Source organism: Octopus bimaculoides, chromosome 7 (assembly GCF_001194135.2).
Source record: "Octopus bimaculoides isolate UCB-OBI-ISO-001 chromosome 7, ASM119413v2, whole genome shotgun sequence".
Lineage (NCBI taxonomy): Eukaryota > Metazoa > Mollusca > Cephalopoda > Octopoda > Octopodidae > Octopus > Octopus bimaculoides.
In genome coordinates, this window is record NC_068987.1 from 47618501 (window position 1) to 47631741 (window position 13241).

Sequence of the window (13241 nt, forward strand, 5' to 3'; positions counted from 1 at the left end):
CCTTCCTAGATTATATTTTACACAGATATTATTTAACCTTCTTATGAAATACACTGGCCTTTGTTTCAATTAATTTTCAAAGTAATGAAAAATTTAGTAAAAAAGCAAAATGCCGTTATTAAGCTGGTGTTTGGAACCTAAATTGATATGACATTTTAGCAGAAAGTTTTAATACAGATTACTTTAAAACTGGACGTTTCTACCAAAGAACCAGGGATCAGTCTCAAGCAGGTTGGCACAAGAAGGGTTAATTTAACAAAAAAAAAAAAAAAATTGTTTAAGGATTTTTGAAATATTATTATACTAACAATAATTTTCTAATTTTCTTATCGATGGCCTTTATGATGATAAGACAATAAGGCCAGCAATTTTGAGAGGAGAGGGTCCTAGTACTTGAACTTTATTTTATCAACCCTGAAAAATGAGAGGCAAAGTCAACCTTGATAGAATTTAAGCTCAGAACGTAAAGAGCCAGAGAAAATACCACTAAGCATTTTGTCTGATGCTCTAATAACTCTGCCAGCAATTTTGAGGGGAGAAGTCAGTCAATACAACTGACCCTAGTACTTGACTGGGGTCTTGATTTTATTGACCCCAGTGGGACGAAAGGCAAAGTTGATTAATTTTACCAATCCTCTGCTTATAATAATAATATATGGATCATTCCCACTTTATATTTACTGCTGTAGTAGCAGTAATTCCTAATTTTGGCACAAAGCCAGCAATTTTGAGGGTGGGGTCAAGTTGACCCAAATACTTGACTACTACTTTATCAACCCCAGAGGGCTGAAAGGAATGGTGCTAAGCATTTTGCCTGACACTAACGATTTTGCCTGCTCACTGCCTTAGTAATAATAATTCTTTCCATTACAAGCACAAAGCCTGAACTTTTGGGAGAAGGGAGTAGTCAATTACATTGGTCTCAGCTCAACTGGAACTTATTTTATCAACTGTGAAAAGATGGAAGGAAGATTGTTGCAGCCCTTTCATGAGAAGGTTACAAATATAATTAGAAGTATTAATTAATAGAAAAAAAAACAGACATGCATGAAATTTACAGGTGTGAGCATTTAATGACAGTGAGAAATGACGAGCAAATAGATAAAGTAAAAAAATATAAGAAAAACAACATACATTAAATAAACATGCAGATAAAACACTATATTTTCAGGTCAGGTTTCCAATTTTATGTTAAGGACTAAATATTGTCCAAAGTAGCAGCAGCAACATGAAACATTTTGATTAAATTAAATATTGCAAAGAAATCTAACAGAAAAAACAGGTCTTTTTTTTGACTTTTTCAAGTGGGATATCTGTAATTTCACTCTTTTTCATCTGGTTACATTTTTGTTGATTCTGGATAATTTTTTATTACATATTTCAAAATATCAAAGTTTTAAAACATTATCACTCTTCTAGAAACTAATCAACCACCTGAACACTTACCAATCAGGCAAAACACAAAAGCCAGATAAGATGCATTCTCATCAGGAAATGATATAAGCATAATGCTGTAAATATTAAAACTTCCTGGTGAAGAATGCAGCACAATATATAGTTTAGTTATTACTGAATCCAGAGGAAGAGCTGGGTTCATTCTGAGATAAAAGCAATCTGGAGGAAGATGTGGAAGGTAAAAAGAGCACATTGTTGGTTGTAGGTTCAAAGAACTTCTAATTAACACTTCTGACAGGAGAGAGGAGGATATAGAGACTTATAGTATGCAGGACAACTGAGAGTTCTTAGGAGATGAGCTACTGAAGGTAACACATCAGATGTGCAGTTGGTGCAAAACACTAACTAAACTGAAGGAGACATGGTGGTAGAATGACATGGACAAGGAAGATATAGAAGCTAAGAGACACGCTTGGATAGACTAGAAGGAAATTGAAAGCAGCAGCTAGAAAAGAAACAGAAAAGATTTGCAGATTTTGCAATGAGAGGGTATGAGATGTGCTGGGTTACAAAACAGTGTGCCAGAGAAAATGGAGATGTCATTGGGGAGAAGTGTATCTGGAATGATGGAGGCTCATGTGCTCTTACTGCTAATGAAAAGAGGCATGTAAATACTATTATGAGAGGTTGTTCAACAAGAATTTATAGGAAAAAGAGGGTCTACCTTACGTTGACCCAAGAGAAGGACTAGCAATTCACAATGACCAGTATGGTGAATAGAATGACTAAGGGCAGTCCCTTAGATCCTTAACATTTCTAACAAAGTAGGGTCCTTACTGGTCACTTGAATAGTTAGTTGTATAGGAAGGAAAGTGTCAAACCCAGTGATTAGTAAACTGTTATAAGGGCAAATGAAATACATTGGAGAGAGACAATTACTGAATCACCAAATTGTTGGATCAGGTTTGATGGTTATGGAAAGAATCATATCACAATTGATTAGGAACTGAAATGGATGTAAATGTACTGAAAATAGAATAACCAGATTAAGATGAGGTTGAAGATAAGGGAGCTATTATCTCTTCTGGCAACAAAGGATTTTTCCCTCTAAATGAAGAACAGACCTTGAGTTTGAGCTGTGATGCTGCATGGTAGTGGACATGGTCCATGAATGTAAAGGACTTGCAAAGATTAGAAGAGATGAAACCAGGATTCTCTCAGCCACAAGCCACTTCTTACTGTCATTCATCCCTTACACTAACCGTTGTCTATTATTACTCATTACTCTCTCTTTATCCCGATCATTCTGTCTCTAGTTGCCATTTCTTGCTCCCTTCACTCACCCATTCTTGCTCTTCTTCTGTTACAACTGTCTCCTTCCTATTCCTCTCCTTGGTCATGATACCTTAAGTGAATGTACATATAGTGAGTACTTTTTACTCTGTCAGTGCTAGGAATACTTGTGATTACACATGTACCAAAAACCATTCATAAAAGTATGGCACATGTTAATACCATATTATACTTGATTGTGAGTAATGGTCGTAGTTCAGGTTTTATGTATGTAGTAAGATTCTGACTGTCCTTTAGTTTTGTTCTAGTTGTAATACACTATCCTTCATGTGTTAAGTTGTAGGACATCATAAAATGTTTCATCTTCCACCCTAGTGATATTTTTAATCAGTAGCACCAGCTGGATGAATGATGCCATGTTTTGAGCACTGAAATCATGATGAATCTGGCTTCACATGGCTGAAGAAGGATACCTCCATGTCTGTTGTTCATATATTTTCAATATATGAAAATTCAGTCAAATATTAATAGAAAGATCACTCAACTTTCTGTTGAGCATCATGATTATTCTGTTTTTAAAGGGAAAAGGTTGATTGTAACTTTGAAGTTTTGGGACAGCAACTAAGGGATAGTGACAGGAAGTGTATTCATCCATAGTATAGTGCCTCAACTCTTATCCAAGTCATGTCAATGTGGAAAAAGCAGACGTAAAAACATATAATGGCAATGATGTACATGTGAGTGTTTTTGTATGTGCCTATGAGTGAATGAATAGTTCAATCTTCATGACTGAAAGCCATTTCCCCCCTCCCCACTGCTCCCAATCACAGTTTATTCATTGTGTCTTCAGGCTTTCTAAGGGATGATTAGAATTAATGGTTCCCAAGTTCTCTTCTAACCCAGTTTACTACCAGGATATTCTCCCTTAGCATTTGCCTCTTCACAAGTTGTCATAGAGAGAGAATTGTTTTTCTCCCAGTTTGGCTATTGGGTTCATACCACCTGCCCAATTATACAACCAGTAGTTCCGCTTTTTAGAAGCATGCTTCTAGAAAGGTTAAGAAGAGTTCCCTCATTCCTTGTGGTCTTACCACACATCAGACATCGACAGAATTTCTGAACCCAAGCCTTCCTATAGCTAGTTAGTCACTGACTGTTTGCTTCATCCACCTTTTTAACAGCAATTATTTTTGTCCACAAGCGTATATCTATGCCTGTGTGTATATATATACATGTATATTTGCTCCTCTGTATATAAGTGATGCTATAAAGGCTTTCCTGTATATCATGCATAATAGCAAGGTTTAGTAAATGCGTGATGTGGTGCCACTCCACATTATTCAACTATTGATAAATTTATACAGCTCTTATGTAATTAATCACACATTATAATCTATACATAATGTTCTCCAAAGTGAAATTATATTGAAACAATTGTAACCAGTATTAAACCAATGCTGTATTGATATCTTCATCCTTGTCTTATATAAATATACACATAAAAATGAATCATAAAATCTATTCAGATTTCATTTTGCCAAACAAAATCAAATAACTTTATTTACCTGTTTAAAAAAAAATTTTTTCTCTACAAATTAACAATCAGGATTAACAATCAGGTCTGTTTCTTTTACCAATGTAATATCACATGTATTTGATTGAAAGTTGAAAACCTGGTTGGTAGCATATAGTGTTTGAAGGAGAAAAGAGCAGGCTGGGTGGGGTGGTGAAGAGAGAGAGAGCAAAGGTTGCAGTTCAACAGAAATGAGTGTAACAAAGAAAAAAAAAACATGCAAACACTGCACCAAATAATAATAAGGCCACAATAAGGAACATTCAATTATATCAACTTCTGTACTTCCTTGATACTTATTTTATCAGAATGAAAGGAAAAATCAATCCTGGCAAAAATTCAGCTGAAAATGTAAAGTGACCTAACATTTTGACTGCCACTCTACTGAATTATTCATTCTAGTCTTGGCACAAAACCAGCTATTTTGAGAAGGAGAGGTAAGTTAATTGTGACCCCAGTACTTGACTGGTACTTTATCGACCTTGAAAGAATGAAAGCAAAGCTGACCTCAGCAAGATTAATAATAATAATAATAATAATAATAATAATAATAATAATAGTTCCAAATTTGATACAAGGTTAGCATTTCTGAGGGGAGGGTGTTAGTCAATACCATATATATTTGACTGGTATTTTATCTAATAATGATTTCTTACATAAACATATGATGAACAAATTTTAAGAGAAGAGGAATGTTTGAATACATTGATTCCAATAACTGACTGGTATTTTATTTTTATCAACCTCAAAAGGATGAAAGGAAAGTTGACTTTGGCAAGAATGACTGACATAAAACAAGGTTAGAAATGTTAATAATAATAACAACAATAATAATAAAAGAGAAAGCATGATGCATCTAGTTGCTGAAGACATAGCATGCAACAGTGACAAAGATAAAGAAATGCAATAAGAAAATATTTTTAAAACAACAACTACAATGCAAACAGATTTCAAATGAGATGATAATCTTCAATTTTCAAGTTCTAACTCTGGAATAGAATAACAATGATTTGAGACTTGACAAACATGCGTGTGTATGTTTGTGTGTGTGTGTGTGCGCACACACACACACACCTGCACGTATATATTCAAAGCTGAGGATTCACATCAGGAAAACATTAATTAGCTTCAAATAACTAAAAGGCTACAACACAATGAAAACTTTTTCTCCCACTCGTGCACCCCAACACATATGAGTTTGATAGAAAGTGTAAGTATTACTAAAAGCACAACTGTATTCCAAATTTCATAATAAATATTAATTTTTTGCAAAGTAAGCTGTCCCCTATCACACAGATACACAATATGTCAGTGAACACACCAATAGATAGATACATACGATGACAATGATGATCTTTCATAGTTTGAGAAAGATGGTTCTGCAATTTCTTGTTGAACAACCTGTACAAATGATTTTATAGTAATCAAATGTTGCATTAGCTCTCTCCCTTCATCAAATCAATATTGCCTGAACAGGTGTATAGTGTGCTACATGTTAGGTGTTGAGATTGCTGAGCAACATAAGATGAAGTCTTTTGCTAGAGAACACAAGGCACCACCTGGTCCAGGAATTGAAACCATGATCTCAAGATCATGAGTGCAACACCTTAACTAATAGGCTATGCGCCCCCATACATATATAGATATGTATGTGTGAATTTGTATTTTCTAATTAATCAGAGAAGCTGCACATATGACATCACATGGTCATTCCACTTTCAGAATAAGATTAAGATTGACTTTTTTTGCATGTTCGTGTGTATGCATCAGTAAATATGTGCTCATGTATAAACACAAGTTTACATATGCATGCACATCATGAACAATATTTGTGCTTACCAATTAACCACCACTTATACATACACACACAAATGCTTATTATTACCAACCCTATACACATGCACATACATCACAACACATCACTGTTAAATTTGAAATATAATTTCAAATTTAAAATACCATTATTCACACACGCACACACACAGAAAATGCTTTCAGTTCATCCTATGATTTCACTGATTATGTCAGAGGAGGCAGATATGACCTTTAGCAGACCCAGAAATGCCTGTGTGTGTAAATTATTTATATACTGAGCATTCTGCAGCAAATATTTAAAACAATAGTGCAAGCTGCTGAAGTAGGAGGATAAGGAAGGGTGGATGAAGAAACAGCAACAAATTATTGAGATTTATTTTCTTCCCATCACATCACCAAAACACCCAATTTTCCTGTCAATCTGTCAGAAATTCAACCCTGTTGATGTTAACTCCCACTTCTTACTAGCCAAAGGATTATAAATTGTATGTTTTAGACAATATATAGTTTTATTTGAAGTTACAGCATCATTCCATCATTACTCTATATTTTTTATTACTTGTAACAGCAATGACAGATTGTGGTGGTAACAATATACCTTGACTATTGCACTTTCAGCTACACATAAATATGAATAAACTCTGTTACATGTATGGGGGTACAGTTTCCTCAGATTAGGACACAATCTTATAATCTTTGTATGAATTTATATATATGTGTGTGTATGGTTTTATTTCAAATTATGTATAAGAATTTAATTTTAAACTGAAAGATTACTCTATACTTTTTAGTAGAGTATTAATTTATTAATTTTACAAGTAAACAGTTGACAATGGCTTCAAAGTTTCAGCTTGTTCATCATTGTCAGATGACATGTATGTATGAATATAGATTTTTTTGAGACCGACAGTTTGTCTTACAACTTGAGTTACATGCACCTGTTTGTCAAGCAAGAGTAGCAGCATGAAGCTCAAATCACAAGATACATTTTCAGCTTTAGTTTCAATAAAAATTATTTCCTCTATGACATGTTTTGAGCATTCCTCTCTCATTTGTCTGAAATAAATCAACATACACACATATATTTATATGTGTAGAGAGAGAGTTGGGAGGGAAAATGAAAAGATGGGCAGATGGTCAAAAACAAGAATCATGGGTTTCACAAGTAAGTTGATACATGGCCAAGAAGTGTTGTAAGTGAAATCAGTCCAATTTATGCCAGTAGTGAATAAAGAAGCGAATCACATATATATCTTGGCTTTGCAAGTGAAGATTTATGAGAGGTATGTCTATGTTTGTTGTAAGCTTGCTGATGCCTGATGTGTCCAATTTGGGACAAACAGGCATGACTGTAGAGGCTGTATGGGAAGTTAGACTGTTCAGCACTAGTTGTAGTATCCTTGTGTTTACTCCGTTTTCTCTTGCCTGCAAGGATGACCCTGCAGATATCTTCACAGGAGGCTGTTACCTGGTGGACAGTGAGATGCTAGGCTTCATGGTCAGTGACAAGAGCAGACCACTGGTGGTGATCAATGTGGCTGGCACCAATGGAATTTCTTGAGAGAGTCCTTGTACCTCTTCTCTGATGTTCTTGTATCACAGTGTGATCTCAGGAAGTTGATCTTACACACACACACAAACACACACATATTCTTTCAATTGTTTCAGTCATTTGACTGCAGCCATGCTGGAGCACCGCCTTAAAGGGTTTTAGTTGACTTATTATTTGTAAACCTAGTACTTATTCTATCTGCTTCTTTTGCGGAACCGCTAAGTTATGGAGACATAAACACATCAACATTGGTTGTCAAACAATAGCAAGGGGGCACATGATGGACTTCTTTCTGCCTACCAAATCCACTCACAAGGCTTTGGTCAGCCTGAGGCTATAGTAGAAGACACTTGCCCAAGGTGCAATGCAGTGGGACTGAACCAAGAACCAGGTCATTGGGTAGCAAACTTCTTACCACACAGCCATGCCTGCACCCCCCCCCCCTATATATATATGTATGTATACATACATATATATATAGTAGAGGGTTTAACAAAGAAGACCAGCATTTTGTATCCTGTTGCTGACACCAAATTCTATCACCTGTCAGGACGCTTGACTCTAAAATGATTCAGTCTACCTAGCTGATAAATACTAGAGCATATAAACAACTTCCTTTTCTAAGCATTGGCATAAAATGTTAACTTGACAAGAGACTAATTCTCTTGCAGTGCAAAGAACAACTCTTCCAGTGGCTATGAGGAAGGCATTCAGCACTCAAACACAGAACATTGTCCACCTATTATCTTGTTTAGCCATTAAATCCAGATACTGGTATGGATTATGGATTATGTAATGTTTGGAGTGTCCAACATTTTATTTTGTTTTAATCACCACCACCATCTAGTTACCATTATCTCCACTCTGAAAGTATTCTTACTCACTACATAGAGTGAACATGTCTGGTCATGGGGGAAATATTACCTTGTTTAGAAACAGGTGAGGATCAGCACCAGGAAGGGCATCCAGCTGTAGAAAATCTGCCTTGACTAAGTCCATCTGTCTTATGCAAGCCTGGATAAGTTGACATTAAAACAAAATGTAAACTATGATAAGTGTTAAAACTATCATACAAGCCATATTTACAGTTGATTTATTTTTCAGATGATGATGATGCTTGAACATGGTCATAGCCAACTAAATTGGAACCACTCACGTGAGTATCCTAAATGTAACATTTCTTGGGCTTTGAAGAATGAATGCAAGGAACTATAGATGCCTTACATAACATATAAAATGGGATATGATTAGAAGAATTTCACGTTTTTTTTTTAGTGCCTGCAAAACTGACCTTTTCACTCTGATTTCATAATAATGTGAACAACAAATACATAATTTAAAATTATACTGATTGGCCAAGTAAACTAATGTTATGCTGCTGTAAAATTAGTAATAATAATAATAATTTTTTCTAATTTTTGGTACCAGACCAGCAGTTTTAGGAGGAGGGGATTAGTTGATTACATTGACCCACGTACTTGACAAGTACTTTATTTTATTGAACCTGAAAGGATGGAAGGCAGAGTTGACCTCAGCAAGATTTGAACTTGGAATGTGAAGAGCTAGAAGAAATGCTGCTAAGCATTTTGTCCAATGCACTAATAAATCTGTCAGCTTGCTGCCAGTTTCAAATTTTGGCAGAAGGCCAGCAGTTTTGAGGAGGGGAGGGGTCAATTATATTGACCCCAGTGTTCAACTGGTACAATTTTATCGACCCTTTATGTGTATCATTCTAGATAGTGTGATTTAAGAATAATTTCAAGTAGGTCAAGTAAAGGCTTTTTCAACTTACAGTAATAACAGCAATATTGGAAACACTTCCATATCTTCAGCAGTTAACTAAAGGTCACAAGTGTTTTGCTCTTTAGTCTGGACATATCTTTACTTGCAGAAGGGTTTCATCTGCAGTCTCTTCACAACCATGACAACCTTGAACCATGTCTATATATAATAAACATCATCAATGTTGGAATGAGCTGAGCAGTTTGACAAGATCCAAAATGTCAGAGGACTGTGTTGAGCTCCAATGTCTGTTTTGGCATGATTCCTATGAGTGGATGCCCTACCTAGTGCTGACCACTTTACAGTGTGGATGTGTATGTATATATATATGCAGATACACGCAAATCATCATGACTATTGTTTTAATGTCTATTTTTCTATCCTTGCATGGTTCACACAATTTGTTGAGGTAGATTTTCTATGGTTGCCACTCATCAACTGTTTCCAAGCAAGATAATACTTTCCCTAATTTTGGATGTATTTTAATGGAAAATTGCAAACAAATGACACTGTTTGCATGACAGGAAAAGAAGGGCATCTGATTGTAAAACAATGCCTCATTTCATCTAACTCATGCTAGCAACAGCCACACACACACACACACACACACATCAAAAATCAACAAGAGAGCCTCTACAGGTTCTGTCAGATCAAGAGAAGTAGCATCCAAATTTCCTTTAAATCAAACACATCCATCATAGAGAAAGAATAATATTCAAGACTACCTAAAACTCTAGCAGAGATAGCCTTGTAGCCTAACCATACTTCTGTTGAAATATGTCACCTTTATTTTAATCAATTTTGAAAATAATGAAGAGCTTAGTAAAATAACTTTACCATTATTAAGTCAGTGTTTGGAATATAAATGAACATGAAATATTGATGGAAGATTTTAATTAAATTGCTTTAAAGCAGGAAGTCCGTAGAACCAAGGCTGGTCTCACACAGGCTGGCATTTATGAAAAGGGTGAAATATACTTTGAAATGAACTTAATTTATCTATAATCTATAGCTTCAGTATCTTAATTAATAAACACTGCAAGTGAATGCACAGATATGCAAATGAGAAAAATTGGTGCCTGTTAATCATTGCAATCTTTGTAAGCAAGCTGTATGTAACTTGCTCTGAATAGGATGAACATGCGTAGACACTTCATAACAGTTGAAAGTAGTGGAGCTGTTCTCTAGTTTGTCCTACAGAGAGAGCACTAAGACTTCAACACAGAGTCTACTTAAACACAGAGGCTGAATATATTCCTCAATCATTGGACAGTGTAGTTTTATATACAGAATGTATCTAATGATAGCAGAGCACTCAAACACAAAAATTGCTTGTTCAAGGCCAGAACACTGATGACAGATCTACTCAATCAAGGAATTTGTGTCATCATCATCATTGCTTTAATGTCCACTTTTCCATGCTTGTATAGGTGAGAAAGAGTTTACTGAGGTAGATTTTCTACAGCTGGATGCCCTTTTTGTCACCAATCCTCATATACAAATATACAATGGGCTACTTTCAGTTTACATCTACCAAATTCACTCACATGGCTCAGTGCTATTGTAGGAGGCACTTGTCCAAGGTACCATGCAGTGAAACTGAATCCAAAACAAGGTGGTTGGGAAGCAAATTTCTTAACTGCATATCCATATCTGCATACATATTTGTGTGTCTGTGTGTGTGTATGCATACTTTACACACACATACTGCACTACAGCACATCATGGTTTTAGCACCTTTTGATAGTGGTGTCACTCACTCTAATAGTTTTGAGCATCACTGATGCTGGGTGTTTACATCTTGAGTTCTTTTGGCTTATATTGTTGTACGTTTTTATTTTCTTCTTGTTATCCTTGCAGCCACCACACTAACCCAGAGGAAGCTGCAACAACTCCAACAACGAAACTATATCTTGAGGAAATATACAAATATATGCATAAATATATTAATACCTTTACATCTATTTTCCCATGCTTGCATAGGAAAATGGGTCTTCTTAAGAACAGTTTTTCATCACTTGTTGGATCCTCAATGAAACTCCGACTTTTGAGATGAGCTTTCAACATCTTTTCCCATATCTTCTTCAATTTTTTCTTCCACAGGTTTCTTTCAATTGGATAACTTGGTATTTCTTTACTATCATTCTCCAGATGCATGACATGTCTATATCAACGCAATATTTGCTCTTGTACACTGATTCCTCAAGTCAATTGCAACTTAGCTGATTTTTGTGCTCTCATTCACAGATACTAAACTTACACATCCAGTTGAGTGTACTCAACTCATTTTTTTTTTTCCAGTTATCACGTATTTTCTACATTCAAAACCTATGTTTTGTTACCATTCAGCACTGCACAAAACAAGCATCATACACTCTGCATTTCATCCTCATTTCAACATACACTTTTCTATGCTTGCATGGAGTTTATCAAGGCAGATTTTTTATGGCTGGATGTCCTTCCTGTCATCTGAGAGAAAATGCAACATGCTTTGTAGGTCACCACAACTTTTTCCCTGCATCTTTTGCATCTGCTACATGGAAGTTTTCCTTGTGGCAGCATCCTTGAGATTCCAAAACATATATTGACACAGCTTATATTGACTTCGTCATAAGTTGATACTATATAGTTCTTTAAACACATAATTCAATGAGAAAGAAGACCAAAATCCAAAGAGGACACAACATATGAGCAAATAATTATGTAATACATTTGCTTACAACAGAAAATGTTTTCATAGTATGTGTGTGTGTGTGTGTGTGTGTGTATATATATATATATATATATATATATATACTCATAAATATGTGTACAAACATGTATATACATAGATATATATACATAGAAAACAGAAGTAAATTTAAAATTTTGCATTTATTTCATATGTCCTCACATGCATTTCATTAATGTAAAGAATTATGTCCTTACATGCATTTCATTTATGTAGAGAATCACCTCACAATCAATTACACCTTCAAATTATTGGAGATTTTATAACAAATGAAAAACCTAACAATTATGGCAGTCTCATAACAGTCTGATAAAATCATGGCCAGAATGCGATAATTGCTTATGGTTACTTTTTGTTGGTTATAAAATCTCTGATGATTTGATAATGTAAATTGATTGTGAGGTAATTCCTTATATAACAGAAATTTTCATTTATATATATTAATAAGGCGTAGGAGTGGCTGTGTGGTAAGTAGCTTGCTTACCAACCACATGGTTCCGGGTTCAGTCCCACTGCGTGATACCTTGGGCAAGTGTCTTCTACTATAGCCTCAGGCCGACCAAAGCCTTGTGAGTGGATTTGGTAGACAGAAACTGAAAGAAGCCCGTCATATATATGTGTATGTGTATATGTTTGTGTGTCTGTGTTTGTCCCCCCAACATCGCTTGACAACTGATGTTGGTGTGTTTAAGTCACCATAACTTAGCGGTCCGGCAAAAGAGACCGATAGAATAAGTACTAGGCTTACAAAGAATAAGTCCCGGGGTCGATTTGCTCGACTAAAGGTGGTGCTCCAGCATGGCCACAGTCAAATGACTGAAACAAGTAAGAGTATGTATATATATATACATCAATATACATGCATGTACACACAAGCATATGTACATATACATACATATATACACACACACTTCTTACTTCCTAAGCCCATTTCACTTGTAATCCATCTTTTACTCTCAATACTGTCCTCTCCACTCACTTTTTACATTGATCAACCTCATGTAATTCTTAAGACCTGCATAACTTGGCGAAACTGAGATTCTGGAAGAATAGTGTGTGCGTGTGCGTGTGTGTGTGTGTGTGTGTGTGTGTGTGTGTGT

The 13241-nt window shown here is 35.4% G+C and overlaps 1 protein-coding gene and 1 long non-coding RNA gene across 8 annotated transcripts in view; one reads left to right on the plus strand and one right to left on the minus strand.

Annotated features, from left to right (window-relative positions):
* LOC128248373 (uncharacterized) overlaps nucleotides 1-13241 on the plus strand; it is a 68941-nt gene that overhangs the window by 32219 nt on the left and 23481 nt on the right. For both annotated transcript variants that reach the window (XR_008264608.1, XR_008264607.1), the window contains exon 2: nucleotides 8733-8784. This is a non-coding gene — a long non-coding RNA (uncharacterized LOC128248373). The remainder of the gene's footprint in view (nucleotides 1-8732; nucleotides 8785-13241) is intronic.
* LOC106883384 (AP-1 complex subunit sigma-2) overlaps nucleotides 1-13241 on the minus strand; it is a 101984-nt gene that overhangs the window by 10482 nt on the left and 78261 nt on the right. The window lies entirely within an intron of this gene.